At 40.3% G+C, this 16,762-nt stretch overlaps 1 long non-coding RNA gene across 1 annotated transcript; it reads left to right on the top strand.

The window, feature by feature from the left end:
• The first annotated feature begins 377 nt into the window (after positions 1-377).
• On the top strand, positions 378-12,205 carry LOC123847635 (uncharacterized). Its single transcript, XR_006791581.3, has 3 exons — positions 378-460; positions 2,285-2,699; positions 11,724-12,205. It is a non-coding gene; the product is annotated as an uncharacterized LOC123847635 (long non-coding RNA).
• The last annotated feature ends 4,557 nt before the right edge of the window (positions 12,206-16,762 follow it).

Below are 16,762 nucleotides of genomic sequence, written 5' to 3'. Positions count from 1 at the left end.
GGGGACAGGGATGTCACAGAAGTGGGTACTGTAAGGAACCTGGCAGGCAGCACCCAAGGGCTTTTGAGCCTGTGCACTCTCACTTCCAAAGCTGCCATCTGAAGCCAGCCTGGCTAGCTCAGCCGAGTTTATAAGGACTCACCCATTGCCTCATTTTTGCAGGTTACCCAAAAGGGAATGCTCCAGAGGAAATGGCACCAAGCCACAGAATTTTAATTGCAGTTTAGAATTACAAATGTGAGTAAGCCAAAGTGGAAAAATTTGCAAAACTGAGAAATCACTATGAATTTTGCAATGATGCCAGCAACGTTTGTGAGTCGGTCCGCACAAACATACACACAAGTTATATAAATACAAAAAGCTTTTTAAACCCATCCCCAACCGCTAAAACGAAAGCCAATATGCTCTTTTTTGTCTACCACCCGCTCAAATGGAAGGGAGAGGGGTCAACTGAGAAGAGGTAAGCTTTAGATAGCATATTTTATATCCCTACAATTAATATTACTTTCTGAACATTAACCAAATTGGGGTTTGGGTTGTGAGGGGGTCTTGCTCTTCTAAATGTTGCAGTTGATTGAGATATGGCTATTGATTTGCTTTTGAGACTATAATCCATTTGACAAGCAGGGGAAATTATCTTCTTTGGATCTGACCTGCCAGATTGGATTCCCAGGAAACAATGAACATCCATTAGAGGGTCCATATATATTAATGAGCAAGAGGGTGTTGAACTGCATACACTGTAATTATATCCCACAATTGCTTCTACATTTAAAACAAATTCTGATATTATTTGCATGCATCATTGGAAACCAATTATTTATACATGTTGCAATTTTGACTCATAAAAAATGAACACTTGTTTTATGCTTTTTGAGGAGGGATAAATGCAATGAATAGAATATAATGGGTTCTCTGAAATTATCAGTTACCAAAAATATTTCTTTTTAATCCAAGAAAGCCTGTTAAACAGGAATGTTTGCATTATTTAGTTTATTTACTTGCTTGCAGTTATTCTTGTTAAAATCTACAAGTCCAATTATTTGACTGTGACATTGGAATTATGTCCAAATAATTAGAGAAACATTTGCCTATTGGTAATTAAAGTTTCTGAGGTGAAAAGAATTTAAAAGATTATGTAAGAGATAATAAATAATATTATCTTCTGTTGAGTAACTGTCCCTTTAGTTCTTTGGGAAAGGAATGGTATTAACTCTTAATTTCTACTTAAGTAGGACTGGGAGGGGAGGTTAATGAACACCAACTACATGCCAGACACCATTCAGGGAACTGAAAACACGATGACAAATAAGAAAAACCCATCCCTTAAGAAACTTATATTTTATTTTTATTTATTTATTTATTTTTTAAAAGATTTTATTTATTTATTTGACAGAGAGAGAGACAGCAAGAGAGGGAACACAAGCAGGGGGAATGGGAGAGGGAGAAGCAGGCTTTCCGCGGAGCAGGGAGCCCGATGTGGGGCTCGATCCCAGGACCCTAGGATCATGACCTGAGCCAAAGGCAGACGCTTAACGACTGAGCCACCCAGGCGCCCCAAGAAACTTATATTTTAAAGGGCCACGGTGCCTGGGAGATGAAAATATCAGATATGGGAAGATATCACAATATCCTCTCCATCAGCACGGAGGGAGGCCAAGGCACTCTAAGAAGGTTGAATTAAGTGTACGAAGGAGCATGAATATTTCAGAGGCTAGAAATGTCTGCAGGCACATAAAGTTTGGGACCTTATACAAGGGGAGATTAAATTTGCTGATTTAACCGATAGATGAAGCCAAGCTTGCTCGCTTCTGAGCCTTCGCACATGGGAGACAGTGAAGTGTGGAGGTTACCGGCTCTGGAGCTAGGCTCTCCATAGTCTCGGCTGTTTATTAGCTTGGGACTTCAAGCAACTGGCCTAACAGTCTCTTGCCTCCGCTTAGACTTCTGTAAAATGGAAGTAACACTTGTATTTACCCTGGAGGACTGTTGTGAGGGCTAGGTGAATGAACGCTTACAACAGGGCTGGGCCCCTGCAAGGGCTTAGGACATGCTAGCTACGACTGTAAGGATCTCATCTGCTTCTTTCTCCACCCAAATCCTTTGGTGTCTTTAGAATTTTGCTTTAATCCATTTCCAATAGGTCATCTTAAGATTAACTCAAGACATTTCCTGGGGCTGACTTGACAAGGAGAGGGAGTGGGGGACAAAATTGTCCCCTCTCTCTGCCATCAGGTTTGAAATTACCTCATTAGTGCCTCCTTTTTTTTTTTTTTCCCCATAGTGCAGGCTTGCGGAGCTTTGAAGAATTCCATCTCAAAATGCAGATTCCCCTGGGAGAGGCCTCTTCCAGTCTCAAGGAGAACAGAGGTGGCAAGTGTATGGCTCTGCACTCTGCAGCTGCATTTGTAAACACGGCATTTGGAAGGAAAAAAATCCTGGCCCAGAGCCGCCTTTTTCCCTGATGCCCTGAGAACTGTTGCAGGTCCTTTCCCAAAGCTACATCTGTGAAAGGCCGAACTGGCAGGAACAATTCTCAATGCACAAGTGTCTGGGATGCCAGGCAGATGAAGAGCTCAGGCGAGCAGAGAGAAAAGCCCCAGGCCCCTCCCTCTCTCAACAGGAACTTCAAGGGTGCAGACATCGGAGCCTAAGTTTTAGACCACACGTATGTTTTCACTCTGTCTTAGGATGTTGAGGTAAGGAGAATGCAGCATATTAAAATGAATACAGAATCAGGTAGCACCTCTCTTCCCCTCCTGATCTTCTACCTTACGGGGGGTGTGGTGAGAAAAGTCGCTATGGACAAGACAAGAGATGAAATGAAGAAGCTGATATGGTGTCTGACTGGATCCGTGCTGTCCAGTAGAAAGACAGGGTGAGGCACATCTGTGAATGTGTGATTTTAAACATTCTAGTCACCACACTGAAGAAAAGAGAAAAAGGAGAAGTTCACTTGAATAAGGTATTTTCTCTAACCCTGTCGATCCAGGACATCATCGATTCACAAAATAACTGATAAATTATTAACAAGATTTTTACATGCTTTTCTTCATACTAAGTTTTGGAAATCCAGTATGTGTTTTAGACTCACAGCACTCACAATTTGGACTAGGCACATTTCAAGTACCCAATAGCCACATGCTCCTAGTGGCTACCATTTTGGACAGAGCAGGACTAGACCCTTCTTTGAAAGGTACAATAAAACAAAAAACTTCCACATTGCCAGACCAACGGAATGTCTACCATCCAAGTGCATTGGGACAATCTGAGATTCATCTTTATAAGTTATAGACTTTTCAGCCCCCAACTATGAACTGTCACTGGCTCTCTTTTCTGGCAGCAAGAGACAGCCGTCACTCTACCCCAAATCCCCGCTCCTCAGATCATCTAGGAAGTATCTTTTTGGTTGATTTCTTTACATTTCCCAAGTTCCCACGGAGTTAAGTAAGACTCCTCTGGGCATTCACAGCTACCAATTAAGGGTTTCTAGTTCTTCCTAACAAAAGGTCAGACTGGGTAAGGGTCAAGAGCTGAAAATCCCAGATCAACCTTGGAACGATGCAGCCAATGTGGAGAATGGATTGCTCCATCCACTGTAAGGGAAAGGGGTGGGGAGTGGAAGAGCCTTTGTCCACCTCCCCATGATTTCCTTCCCTCCCAAATGTCCCCATCCAGTCCTTAGGAATCCATAATCCATGACCAAAACTTCTCTTATCATTCTGCTACTCACAGAATCATCTCTCTAATGCCATCTCCTGAGGACTCTCGCTTTCTCTATAGCTCACAGAGACGTTTTTCCTTCTCCCATACCTCAGGAGAGCCTACTGATGGGCCACCTTCAGGCAGGGTTTGTAAAAGGGGGCCATACCTCCCATACCTCAGGAGAGCCTACTGATGGGCCACCTTCAGGCAGGGTTTGTAAAAGGGGGCCAAAGAAGAACGGTCTGTGTTTAAAGACTAAATGAATCTCCATCTTAAGGAAATCTTTTACTGGCCTGCAAGTACAATAGTTGTTCATGAAATGAGTGTATATTCTTTAAGCTCTCTGCAGTTTTCTATCATTCATGGTACTCCTATTTTATAATTGTTATCAATCTGAGTGATTATAAAATTAATATCTATTCCCCCATATGTTTCACATGGGCAGAAATGGATGTTTTGCCAACATTTTTTTTTAAGACTTTATTTATTTATTTGACAGAGAGAGACACAGCGAGAGAGGGAACACAAGCAGGGGGAGTGGGAGAGGGAGAAGCAGGCTTCCCACATAGCAGGGAGCCCAATGTGGGGCTCAATCCCAGGACCCCGGGACCATGACCTGAACCGAAGGCAGATGCTTAACAACTGAGCCACCCAGGCGCCCCATGTTTTGCCAACTTTTAGTGGAGAAATTATGGAGTATTACCCCACCCTCCAGCAATGCAACAACCCTATGGGGTCATTAAGAATTTAATACTGTCCCAAGCTTAGAAAAAACTCAGCCCCAAACCTCAACCAAATCTTCATTCACTGTTTTGTCTCTCCTTGTTTCATTTAGTCTTTAAACACAGACCGTTCTTCTTTGGCCCCCTTTTACAAACCCTGCCTGAAGGTGGCCCACCCAGTCTGCAGAACACCCTTCTCTGCAGGGTGCACCCCCTTCTTTTCATCAGTGCCCACACCCCACACCCCTGTCTCCCAGAGCCTCACCCAATATTTCAGAGACCATTAGAATGTTTCCTCTGGCTTATGGATAGACCAAGAACTCTGTGTTTCCATGGCTATATATTTTTTTTAAGAATTCTTTATTTATTCTAGAGAGAGAGACAGAGTGCGAGCACATGGGGGAGGGGCAAAGGGGGACAATCTCAAGCAGACTCCCCGCTGAGTGTGGAGCCCCACAAGGGATTCAATCTCACAATCTCATGAGATCATGACCTGGGTCGAAACCAAGAGTCTGCCACTTAACTGAGCCACCCAGGTGCCCCTCCATGGCTATATTTCTGAAGGGAAAGGAGCCATACCCTTAAATCCCTACCTTTTATCGTGAGCAACAACCACAAAATCACATCAGAATGCTTAAGGGAAAATATTGGCAAATCAAAAAGACAGACCATAAAGAAGCCTTATGTCAAGACAACTGCAAGCTCACATATTTCATGAGTCAGCCTGGGGTTCATTTTCCACTACTTCTGCCCTTGGCTATGACTTGTTTCAAGATCCTGCCAAATGAAGTAAGAATTTAGAAAGCTTCATGCAGGCTTCCTATTTTCCACAGATGACAGTAAACTAAAGGTTCTCCAGAGACATTTTGGTGAATGAAATTTTATTGTGAAGAGTGATTCAGTCCAGTGCCAGCAAGGAACTCTTGTTTGGAAAACTTAGTGCCTGAAACAGTGGCTTTGGATAGTCCCTCTGGCTTCAAATAGCATTATGAGTCACTGAAAATAATTCTCTTGGCAGCTTAGGGGGTCTCTGATTGCAATGTTTAGGTCCATGTCTGTGAACACCAGCACAAGAGGAAATGAAACATTTTGTTTTCTAGGCTAGGGCATGTGTTAAAATAAGTTATGATGAGTGGGACCTGTTCTTGGGGAGAAGAGCTGAAAATTCTTCTTTGCGATTTACAGAGAGACAGAAAAGAAAAGAAATCCCTGCATAAAACATCAATAACAGCCAATGCTTTTAAAGCATTTTCACTTTGGTCCTCTGACAGAGACAGGGAAGGAACATTGGGGTCATTGCACAGATAGAGAAACTGAGTCTAAAACCTGCTGGGAGACTAAGAATAGCAAAGTCTGAACATGAATAACTATTTCCTATTTTACCCGCTATTCAATGCTATCACTCTTTCAATGTTATTTTTAATTTTAAGGCCTTAATTTATCATCTTTGAATGATATCTGGAGAGGACATATACTATAAACACGAAGTGCTGTATTTTTACTGCTTTTTGCAAGTGACCGGAAAATCCTTTTAACCTACTAATAAGCTTTCGAAAGTTTGCTGAAGGGTGTAGCAATCATGTGTATTTCTGCAGAATTCAATATTGTTCTTACAAATGTAGAGACAACGACATAGAACAGGAAAATGTAATTACTTGTAACCAGGGAATCTTTCATTGACTGGAGATTTCTCTCAGTAAATTGTCCTAGAGAGTAGGCATCAGAGGAGAGAGAGAGAGAGAGAGAGAGAGAGAGAGAGAATGTGTACAAAGAAGATATCTTATCTTCCTTCCGGAGCAAAAAAGGACAACATTATAAGAAAGAACTGTACACACACACACACACACCTTCTTCTTTTCCTCCAGGCCTTAATAAAAACCCAAAAACAGCTTCTGCAAACAGCAGACCATTCCAGGGGAAAAGCAGATGCCCAGAGCACTCTGACTCAATCAATCAAACCCTGGACCTAAGAGCACAATTGAGCCATTTTCTCTTTATTGCAACAATTCATAAAATTGGAAGGAATAAAAAAAAAAAAACAAAACCCATCCTTAATCCTACCAGCCCAACAGGACTATTTCCATGTTTGCAAATTCCCTTCCAGTTTTCCTTAATATGCTTATTTTTTCTGAAGTCCCTGTAATGTAGTTATGTTCCTTGAATTCTATCAACTATTTCAGAAGAAAAGTTTAAATTGAAATACCATCACACTCCTGTTTCTGTGGTGGCCATTTTTATGTACTTTGGAAGTTATTTCAGAAGCTTATCTCCTGGGCAAAAGTTTTTGGCATCACTGCTTGTACTCAAGTTAAAAAAAATCTATTAATATTGTCCTTGACACAGCCCAGTGTTTGGTCAAAATGCAAATTTATGTGACAACATATATTTCATAATAATTTCTTTCTCTCATATGAAATTACTTTAACAAATAAGGCCCATAATTTGTATTTAACTAATTGAAATTTATTATCATTACTTCGGGGCAAAGCATCATCCAGGCGACATTAATAGATGCGGTGTGGTACATGATTGACAGTTTGTACCATTGGATCGTGCTGTCTGGTGTTTAAATAATGCCAGGGTTCAAGTGATTAAATCCCACTACAGAACTGGTCATTTTAGACAAAGTGATTTCATTTACAGCATCTGATTTGCATAATCACTCAGCCTCTCTAGGGAAGTATTATTGAGGGAGAGATGGAGAGATTGATCCTGCATTCCTAGATACAAGGTTTCAGAGCTGAATTTGATACTTGGATCTCACAGGTGGATTTTTAAATAATATTGTCAATTGGAATTTTTGACATCTAAAAAATATTTCTATTTCGGTGGAGTTTCCCATCAGAGTCACAGTCGTGAACAGGAGGAAAGAAGGTATTTGAATTTGCCCTTGAAATAAGAAAAAAGTACAGCAACTCTACTTCAAAATACAACCAAAATCCAATTTGGCTCTTACCAGCAAACTAAATTCTCTGTTATCAATGTGCAGGTCACATCTGGGAATTTTCTTGAAAAATCAAGAGAGAATTACTTTTCTAATGACTCCGAGCATAATCTTTCCCAATAAATAGCAAGGGAGGCAGATGGACAACTCCTATATTCCAAACATATTTGAAAGGTAGACTAATTTTCAGAGCTGAAAACTCTGGAAAGAAGCAATATATGGCTTTCGTCCTCTACCTTGAAAAAGAAAGTATTGGAAACTTAGCGGTTTGTTACGGGCTTTGCTTTTTTAAGGAATCTTCATGTGGTATCTCTCACTGGCTGCTTTTATCTTTTATTATTATTTTTAAGGTCTGTCATGCTCCTTGAGCTCCTTGAGCTTCTTAAATCTTTGAACCTTTTATTTCATATGTCAACTTCAAATTTCACAGCATCCTTCTCATTCACCCACTCGTCCACCCCTGGTTGCATCCATTCATCCATCTACTCGCTCCCTCAGTTGTCCTCATAATTTATAGAGCTTCAGGAGCTGCAAATACAAAGTCATGTAAGACACAGACCCTGGCCTCAAGGAACTTAGACTCGGTCTTTAAAGGACATTTCTTTTTCCCCTCTCTTTTTTTAAAGATTTTATTTATTTATTTGACAGAGAGAGACACAGCGAGAGAGGGAACACAAGCCGGGGGAGTGGGAGAGGGAGAAGCAGGCTTCCCGCGGAGCAGGGAGCCTGATGCGGGGCTCGATCTCAGGACCCTGGGATCATGACCTGAGCCGAAGGCAGACACTTAATGACTGAACCACCCGGGCGCCCCTCTTTTTTTAAGTCAGCTTCACACCCAGCATGGAGCCCAATGTGGGGCTGGAACTCACGACCCTGAGATCATGTCCTGAGCTGAGATCAAGAGTCGGATGCCCAACTGACTGAGCCACCCAGGCACCCCTTAAATGACATTTCTACAGCAGGAATTATGTATTGCCAGAGAGGCAGATTCTCCCAGGATAAGTCACTTACTGTGTGTAAGTTGAGAGGTACATAATTTTAAGTAAACTTAGTAATTAAATAGAGAAAAAAGGAGGACTAGGTTATGAAGAAGAGAGTGGAGAAGAATGAGAAAGATTAACTAATCTGACAGCTACATACTGCATCGTTCATTTACCATTGTGAAATAGTCATTGAAATAGAAATGATTGATTACATTATTAATTAGCTAAATAATAATGATTAAATCCTAGTTCTGGTTGGTCTGGGATTAAATCCTTTCCTAATGTGGAGGTTTGTTAGCTCTACTGAAGAAAAACTTCAAAACCTAGAGACTGTAAGGAGGAGGAAAGGGGTGGGGGTGAAATGGAGGTAAAAATTCTTTTTTTAAGATTTTATTTATTTAGGGGCGCCTGGGTGGCTCAGTTGCATAAACGACTGCCTTCGGCTCAGGTCATGATCCTGGAGTCCCGGGATCGAGTCCCGCATCGGGCTCCTTGCTCTTTAATTTTTTATTTGAGAGGGAGAGAATGAGAGACAGAGAGCATGAGGTGGGGAGGGTCAGAGGGAGAAGCAGACTCCCTGCCGAGCAAGGAGCCCGATGCGGGACTCGATCCAGGGACTCCAGGATCATGACCTGAGCCGAAGGCAGTCGTTTATGCAACTGAGCCACCCAGGCGCCCCTGGAGGTAAAATTTATCATTTATGATCCATGTATGAGCTATTTTAACTTGGAAATAGTATCTTTTATAGAGGTGCTTAATTGAACTTCCAATGGCCATCTTGGTCATAATACTCTCATGCATGAGAAGAAACTTTGTATTTATTCTGGGCCAAACCCAGTAGATCCAAAGAAATCAAGCTGACAAAGAAAATTGAGAGCAGCCTAGGGGCACAGGCATATTCTTGAGGCTTTCCTTGGACTTTTTGGAATTTTGATTTGTTTTTGTTTTTTTGAATGGGAGTAGGTATTTGGGAAAAAACACATAAGGGGGAGTATTATAAATCTGTTTATAACACAGATTCTTCTGTTCTTAGATTCAGGCTGGGAAGTAATAAAAATGTCAGGATGGACAGGGAAACATGAGCCATTTCTTTCTTTTTTTTTTTTTTTAAGATTTTATTTATTTATTTGAGAGAGGGAGAATGAAAGACAGAGAGCATGAGAGGGAGGAGGGTCAGAGGGAGAAGCAGACTCCCCACTGAGCAGGGAGCCCGATGCGGGACTCGATCCCGGGACTCCAGGATCATGACCTGAGCCGAAGGCAGTCGCTTAACCAACTGAGCCACCCAGGCGCCCCATATGAGCCATTTCTTGAAATGCTACATGACCATGCAGATTTTATGTTTTCCTGTAAATTTTTTTGAAATTATTTTGCAAAGCTAGAGCAGAGGATATGGGCTGCCCTTATGAATGATTCTCATAGGGCAGTCACAGGAGGTTTTTCTGAAGAGTTACATGGAGAAAGATTCTGACTTCCATGTTAGATTTCACCACAAAGTACCTCACTCAGTTCTTCCACAAGCTGGTCACAGGATAAGCTAGATGTGATTAAGGATCTCACGGAGTCATGTCAACATCTGGCGCTGCATCTCCCACATCTTTAATATTCTGTCTTTCCTTCTCTCTGCTCTCCTTCACTATGTCTTTTGCTATTGTTATCAATGATATCATAATTAGCTGCAGGTATTACTCCTTGTCAATAAATTCAATATATTCAATAGTTTGCAAATTTACAGCATTGGTAGAGTAGGAAATATTTGTTTTTCATAATATGAAACCTCAAATTTCATCTGTGTTCAGATTGGATTGCATCATGCCACCGACTTGCTGTAAAAAAAACAGGAAAGGAAATCAGGAGACACGCTTCTTACTATTTACCCTTTTGTTCTGTTTGAAAACTTTGCCATAAATATGTATTACCTATTTTTCAAACTCTATGCAATATTTAAATAGTTAGTTAAAATCACCTCTGAGATGTTTTGCAGCAAAGCTCGTTGAGATATCTCAATAAAAGGTCATCTGAGGTCCAGTGCTGCTCTCATTCAGATTTAGAACAATCAAGGGGAAAAACATAAAAGCTGAAATATTCAGGAGAAGCAAGATTTTGTTTACGTAATTTAAATCTATCCCAAACTAACAAAGACCAAAGCAAGTACTGAAATTTGCTGGAATAATCATCTCTGCAAAGTGGAGCAGCATTTTATTATCTCTCTATCCACTGTTAGCAAGGAGAAAACAGCTAATGACGACAACAGTTGAGCAAGTGACAGAGGAGATGGTTCTCATCAGCTCAATCTCTTTGTACAGACTTCTGTAGACTGTCACTTTTTAGTATCCTCTCCTCACTCATAAATCCCAAGGCTGTGGTTGAGGATAGCTTCCCTGGGAACACAATCTGCCTCTCCTGGGCAGAAGAGAAGCCATGGTGGGCAGCTTTAGTAGAACCTGATGAAGGCAACAAAGGATCTGAGTCTGCCCCAGGGACATACGAGTAGCCACAAGGACCAGAAAGATGAGGCTCAGGAAATCATTATGAGCACAGCCCTGACGTGAAACTAGTAAAAAAGAGAGTATGATACAAGATGTTGGCTAGTGTGTACTATATACAGGGAAGAGACGTGCAAATTTCCAGTTATTTCCTCATGCCCAGCCTCATCACCTGCCTGAGTTCCTTTTCAAATAACTCTGTGGGACCAAAGCAATATTCCCTGAGTCTGACTCTCCGTTAAGTTTTGGCTTCTCTCTGGCAAGTATCACTGTGGAACATATTCTTCTTAAAACTCCCTTCCACATCACTGAGACTTTTTAGAGGGCAAGGCTATGTACATCTAATATTAGTAATAACAGCAATAATTACTACCAATTAGAAAACATCTTCCGTGGACTTGGTACTTTGCCTAAGCCTCTTAGGACTACCCTCTGATACCTCATTGGTATGATTATTCCCAGGAGAATCAAACAGAGGATGAAGGGATTTAATTTACATTTCTGACATCACATTTCCAGTGTTCCTGACCCTGTTACTTCCTAACAATGGGACCTACGGAATACAGCGAGCTACCTACGGAATATCTACCAAGCAGTAGCACTGTGGCAGTTACAAGAAAGTGGGGCATGTTAGAAGAAGTAGTTTTAGAAACAGATCCCTGACCCTGATACATGAAAAATGCTCAGGGATTGATAATTACCACCACCACCACTCCCATAATCATCACCATCAGACTTGAGCTCTTTTCTCCAGGAACTCTTGCTCACTCCAGTATATTATACTGCCTTATAAATGCCATAGTGTCCATAGTATAGTAGATAATCTTTAAATGTCCCTAAAATACTTGCTGATGGATTCACTAATTGTCATTTGTCTTTCCAGATATGTTAATATCGACAAAAGGACAAATCAGTAAAGTAACAAATTGGCATTCTGTTCTATGAATTGGGATATAAGCATTTTGGCTAGAAGACCATTTCCTGAGTTTCAGCTCCTCAGACCTGCAGGAACCTGGCACAGAAGGGAGAGACTTCAGGCTATCCTTCAACCACCATCTCTAGCTACAAGTCCAGCTAACAGAGTCACTAGGGAGCCAGAACCAAGGAAATCAGAACAAGCTTTAAGAAGCAAGAAAACTGGGGCGCCTGGGTGGCTCAGTCATTAAGCGTCTGCCTTTGGCTCGGGTCCTGATCCCAGGGTCCTGGGATCGAGCCCCGCATCGGGCTCCCTGCTCCGTGGGAAGCCTGCTTCTCCCTCTCCCACTCCCCCTGCTTGTGTTCCCTCTCTCGCTGTATCTCTCTCTGTCAAATAAACAAAATCTTTAAAAAAAAAAAAAAAAGAAGAAGCAAGAAAACCCCAAGAAAGTAAGTAATCCCAGCTAAATGCTTTGTTAGACTGAAAGGAACATGGTCTTTTGTGCTTTAATCTTTTGACCTTGTTAATGGAAGGCATGGAGTAAAATTGTGTTTACCCAAATTTCACTACAGCGGAGCTAGGAAATCAGCTAACGGTCGGAAGTTAGCAGAAAGGTCTTAAAAACTTCATCTTCTGAAGCCATCGTAACATTGCCATTCAAATGAAAATGAAAAAGAAAAAAAAAAGCACTTCCAAACGCTAAAAGAGATTTCTATCTTCCCATTTCAACAGCAACCACTATAAAATATGTTCTAAAACAAACACAGAGCACTAAAAATTCCACTGTTTAAGCTCAAAGTCAAACATCTGTCTTGTTGCCTTCTAGTTTCACCTTGGTTCCCGAGGGTCTCAACTAAAACTGCAGAAATTTGGAGCTTTTCCCCCTTTCATGCATTTTCAAGTGTTAGTTCTGAGATGTTTAATAATCTTCATTAGTTAATCATTCATTCAGCCTAAATACACATGGAAAGAAGGAGCATTTATAGAGCAGAATCAGCCTCCTGATTCCAAAGGATGTGGGGAGAGAGTGTAGGACAGTAGTAAAAACCTGGACGGACAGACATGAGTTTGAACCCTGTCTCTGCATCTTACTTTCCAGTGACCTTGGTATATTACTTAAGCTTACTGAGTCTGTTTCCTATTTGTGAGAAATAATAACAATAATACTTGAGCCATAGGGTTGTTGCAAAGATTCAAAATGAGAGCTTATAAAGTTTTTGCCTGGTATTTAATAAGGAATAGAAACCATTATACCATTATTGTCCTCTTTCACATGGATGGAAGAAAATTAATAAGAACTACCATTCATTGAGCACCTATTATAGATCTTGTATGTAGCGGCATCTAATTCTTAAAACCATGCTGTAAGAGCAATATTATTACCCCCATTTTATAGATGAGCCACATGACTACCATGCAGTAGAGCCAAGGTTCAAATTCAGGTTTCTCTCCCTAGAAGGCCTGGATCCTTTCCTCTATCCTTCACTACTTCCTTAAAACCAAGAAAAAAATCCAACTAGTCACCCAAACACTGGTAGTTTTCAATAGTGAATTTCCTCTTCAAAAAGCTTTTCCCAGTGGCCAGGCAAATTTGGCAATGTTATCATAACTGATCATGAGCCAGGGATCCTACCCAACCCATGCTTCAACATCTTAGTAATGAGACCCACAAGCCTTAGACTTGTCTTGGTCATTCTGTACATCTGGTTTTGGATGGAACATGGTGGTGAAATCTTCTGACCTTGAGAAACTATCACCTGTCAGTTCTAGCAAAAGTTGGATTCATAAATATCTTAGTCTGTCTGGGCTGCTATTACAAAAACACCATAGCCTGGATGGCTTAAATAACAAACACTAATTCTCATAGTTCTGGAGGCTAAGATCAAGGTCTAGAAGTCCAAGATCAAGATGCCTGCAGATTGGTGTCTGGTGAGAGCCTGTTTCCTGGTTTATAGATGGCCTGTTCTCATGGTGTCCTCACAGGGCAGAAAGTGGGAAGGAGCTCTTTGGGGTCTCTTTTATAAGAGCGTTAATCCTATTCATGAGGGCTCCACCCTCATGACCTAATCACCTTCCAATGGCCCCCACCTCCAAATACCATCACTTTGGAGGTTAGGATTCAACATATATGAATTTTAAATGGTCACATTCAGTCCTTAGCACTAAGTCAATATTTGCAAGAATAAAATCAGTGGGTTTTTTATTTAAATTCAATTAGCCAACATATAGTACATCATTAGTTTTTGATGTAGGGTTCATTGATTCATTAGTTGCATTAACATCCCATGCTCATCACATCACGTGCCCTCCTTAATGCCCATCACCCAGTTACCCCATCCCCCACCCACCTTCCCTTCTGCAACCTTCAGTTTGTTTCCCAGAGTCAAGAGTCTCTCATGGTTTGTCTCCTTCAGCGTTTTATCCCTTGTGGGGTTGTTCATTATTCCCCTGTAGTCATCTCTTTCTCACTGGTTTGGTTTTTGGTGTGAGATCTCAGGATCATGTGTGTTACAGGAGTGATGGGGAATGCTCCATGGTTTCACATCAACCATACTGTCCATCCATAGCTCCTGTAGGCAGCCTGACATTTTGCCCTTGTACTGTACTCCATGAAGAGCATAGGTGGTTGGTAAAAGACTCACTTGGAATAACAATGTATGTTACTCCAACTGCCTTCTCCATGTTCAACAATTCTGAAATTATCTTTGTATATTAGGTTAGAAGGGTGAACAAATCACTTAACCTTTATGAGCCAATTTATTGCCTGTGTAAAATAGAGAATTTGGATTACATTGGGTTCTTTCTAGCTCTACAATATTATCATTACATTATTCTACATGATCACCCAACCCATTGGTTTTCCCAAAAGTAGAAGAGAGTCTTAGAATACATGATGATGAATTATATCTATATTCAGGAGATATTGATACTAATGATCTTAAAAACCTTTAGAATTGAATAGGTTGAATAGATTGAATAGATTACAATCACTTAGAGTTGAATAGATTGCAGTCACTTAGAGTAAAAAAAAAAAACCTAACCCTAAATAAAAATGTGAATGATGCATATGTGTATCTTTCTGTGATTACAAATATTGATAATTTAACAATGTATCACTAGTGAGCTCCCTTGTCATAGGTATCATCTTATTTCATAAAAATAATAAATTGATAACATATAAACACACGTGATAACTAACATATGAAAGGAAAAAAAACACTTAAGTACACCAATAGGGCAAAACTATTTTTTAAACAGTTTAATTCCTTTATAACTTACATAATTTCAAGGCTAATGAAAAATACTTTTACTAAAACAATTTTTATTTTAAATGCATTCAGAAATGTTTTGTTTTTTCTAACTAAAATAGATGATCTTAAACTTACCTATTAACCATTTCTTTAAAAAGGGCTTATGTAAAACATTCATTAAAATAGATTTGCAGGCCCATTTTGTGAGGCAGGAGATTGGAGTCAGCATACTTAATTTACTATTTTGATGGAATCCGAAGGATTTTCATTAAGAGCTGAAATACTTTGAACCCAAGTATTTAAGCTTCAAAACCAAGCTGTAAGCGCTGGAGGAAATGTAAGTCAAATTTTGATTTAAGTCAACCTAAGATCCTTAGCTGAAAAAGTACTTACATTCTAAAAATATTTATTAGATTAGGTTATTTTTGTATTTTGGCATGCACACATACAAACACATGTACTTCTCTCCTGTGAATTCTACAAATCAACTGACCACTCTTTTTGAGGCATTTAAAAAATGATTATTTTTATATTAATTTAATGAATATTTTTATGAGATATCTGTGTGCCAAATGGAAGCCCCCAAAACAACTCAAAAGTAAAGCATCAGAAGACATAAATGATAACCAACCTATGAAGACAGAAATTGTAAGGCATGGGTAAAGCCCCATTGAGCTACTGAAATTAAGTATCAAAGACCCAAAATATTGAACCCTTCTCTGGGGTCACAGAGATGAACATATCAAAGTACTGCAGAATAGGTTCTTCTCAATAGCAGGGATGGGGTCTTATTTGTCTGTAACTCGCCAGGACCCAGCATACTGTCCAGCACATAGAAGTTGCTCAAGATAAATCTGCCTTCTTTCAGGGTCATAAGCCATTGCAGGACACTTAAGTATATTTGAGACATATGTGAAGCTGCTGCTTACTACCTCTGTTGCCAATAGGATGTAGGGTATTTGGGGTTGTTTTTAATTCAAAATTATTAGGTCTGTCTAACTGATGGAGGTTTGTTGGTGCCAAGGGGTGGCTTTGAAGGACTTTGCCCTTTGTTCCATTCTCTCCTCCTCAATATGCAGACACACAATTCTTTAACCTAGACAATTGATATTTTCTTAACCTATTGATACAGGCTCTGTGAAAGAACCTCAGAGCTCCCTTACACAAACCTTCACTACCACTTTGTCACTCCCTATTCTCTCACTGATGACTGGGGTGAGCATTCATTCTTAGGGGCAATTTTTCTTTGTTAAATAACTTGTAGCTCCTGGAAACTGAATGTTCAGTGAGCAAATGGCCCCAGATCTTGCTGTGATAGATAACCAAGAGGACAAACTAGACTAGTCAAGAGAATCACAGGTTTTCTGTTACAAAGACAAACTCATCTTTAATGATCAGATGAAAATGCAAATTTAGGGAAAAACAAATCAGGTTATTTGGAGGACAATATGCACTTGGAGGATATTCATGTCATTGTGGTTTCCTGAGGAAAGAGCCTCTATTTTGCTTGCAAACAAAATGTCGCTTCTAATTATTCAAACTGACACCCCACAGGAGCTTTTATGAAAATTGAGTAGATCCAGAAGAATGGGCAGGCACCAGGGTTTTTATTTTGGAAAATGGGAGAGGTCAGCAACCTGTAGGTAATTCTGATAAAAGAGAATTCTTGAGTGGCTAACCCCAACTCTCTTGGTAACAGAACCTCGTTGAATAAACTTGGGCAGCAATACTTCTTCTGTTTCCTCATCTTCTATT

The sequence above is a fragment of the Mirounga angustirostris genome, unplaced genomic scaffold (assembly GCF_029215605.1).
Source record: "Mirounga angustirostris isolate CCGP_5_RB_7025 unplaced genomic scaffold, mMirAng1.0.hap1 SCAF_2, whole genome shotgun sequence".
Lineage (NCBI taxonomy): Eukaryota > Metazoa > Chordata > Mammalia > Carnivora > Phocidae > Mirounga > Mirounga angustirostris.
This window is presented reverse-complemented; position numbering and strand designations above follow the sequence as displayed.